Here is a 1728-nt window from a genome sequence, read left to right as displayed (position 1 = left end):
ATCATGTGGTGGGGGCATGCGTCCAAAAGGTTCTTAAAGCACTCCCAGTACTCATAGAGAGTCTCTGATTCTCCTTGAACAATACAGGAGATCTCTTTTCTCATTCTATCTGTAACTTCAGCTGTAAAGTATTTTTTTAGGTATTCTATCCTGACGTATCCCAGTTGGTAACAGTTGCTTCAGGTTGGGAGTAGTACCACTCCCTCGCCTTTCCCTCAAGAGAAAATGGGAAGGCGGTTAACAGAATAAAAGTTTTATTTGCACCATGACGCCTAACGATAGAACAAGCTGTCTGAAAATCCCTGAGGTGCTTGATGGGCTCCTGAGCAGGCAAGCCATGAAACTTGGGCATCAAGTTGATTAGTTCAGTCTTCAGTTCAAAATTTGCAGCCAGAGTTCGATGATGCACTTGATATGGCTGCAGTGTAAAATCTGGAGCTCCAGCTTTCTGGAGAATAATCCTCCTGGGTGCTGCCATTCAATCTGCACGTGAATCAACTGAATCAGTAGTAAAGGAGCTTGTTTCTTCCTCAGATGGCGGTTCAGATTCGCCCATAGATGAGACTGGTGAATCGATAACAATCACTTCACCACCCTCTGAGGCTAACCTGCGCCGAGCTCGCCTAATACGTGAAAGAGTTCTTTCAATTTCAGGATCAAATGCAGCTAATCTCGGATCAAGCAGTGAACGCGTCATTCAATGAAAGAAACATACAGCTCATGGTAATAAAATAAAATAAAATACTCAAATAAAATAAAATAAAAAAATATGTACACTAATTAATAATTCAGCACACAATTGCAACTCCCCAACAACGGCCCCAAAAATTGATGCGTTGCAGAGATTAGACCAATTAAGAGATTATAATATAATAGAACAGCATTGCGAGTATAGCTCTTAACCAGCAAAAATCTGCCTCATCAATTTAGAAAGGTTGTCACAAAAATTTAGTATAAAAATACTGGGAGTATGAGTCCCATGTCGTCTCCCAACGAGTTGCTAGAAAGGGTGCTAAGTTATTAATCAGAAGTTTTTCGTGAATTTTGAGAGTTGAATAACAGAAAATAAACAATTGTAATTAAGTGCAATGAAAATTAAAGGAAATTTATATTATTCAAAATAAAAAGTCTGGATTGGGGGAATGATTAATTGGAAGTTCTATCCTTGTTGGAATTCTCTCAAGTGTAGTATAAAGAGGTTGTTATTTTCACTTAGTTAACCCTTACTAAATAAAGGAAAGTCAAGTGATTGAGCTAACTCTTATTCGCAAATCCTAGTCCTCTCCCTTGGAAAGGTCTAGCGTTAGTAAATACAGAATTAGCCAACAATTTTCAATTTAACTAATCACTTAAGCATTCCAACTCTAGTGTCTCCTTTTAATCAACCCCCATGTCAAATTGGGAATCTACTCCATTGACATGAAAATTACTCGCATAGAATTAAAAAGGGAATAAAAGAAAGACATGATAGACAATAACTGCAATTTAATTAAAAATAAAAGTAATCCTTTTCATTAACAATCCATGAAAATAATCCAATTGTAATTTTAAAGAAGAATTAAGAATATGGAATAAATAAAAGAGTAAGGAAACAAACTAGAATAGTATCTTCAACGGAGGTGATGACTCTTCAATATCCAAAAGCAAAAGTAATAAACTATGAATGTAAAGAAGACCTAGAGGAAGAGTAATTTTCTCTCTATATTCAGATCTAAAAACCTAAAACTA

General features: G+C 36.2%; 1 non-coding gene across 1 annotated transcript; it reads left to right on the top strand.

Moving 5' to 3' along the window:
* On the top strand, positions 1-107 carry LOC112725297 (small nucleolar RNA R71). The gene has a single exon (XR_003164414.1). It is a non-coding gene; the product is annotated as a small nucleolar RNA R71 (small nucleolar RNA).
* Positions 108-1728: the final 1621 nt, after the last annotated feature.

This window comes from Arachis hypogaea, chromosome 11 (genome assembly GCF_003086295.3).
Source record: "Arachis hypogaea cultivar Tifrunner chromosome 11, arahy.Tifrunner.gnm2.J5K5, whole genome shotgun sequence".
Classification (NCBI taxonomy): domain Eukaryota; kingdom Viridiplantae; phylum Streptophyta; class Magnoliopsida; order Fabales; family Fabaceae; genus Arachis; species Arachis hypogaea.
Note: the sequence above shows the minus strand (reverse complement) of the source record. Positions and strands in the feature narration are given on the sequence as shown.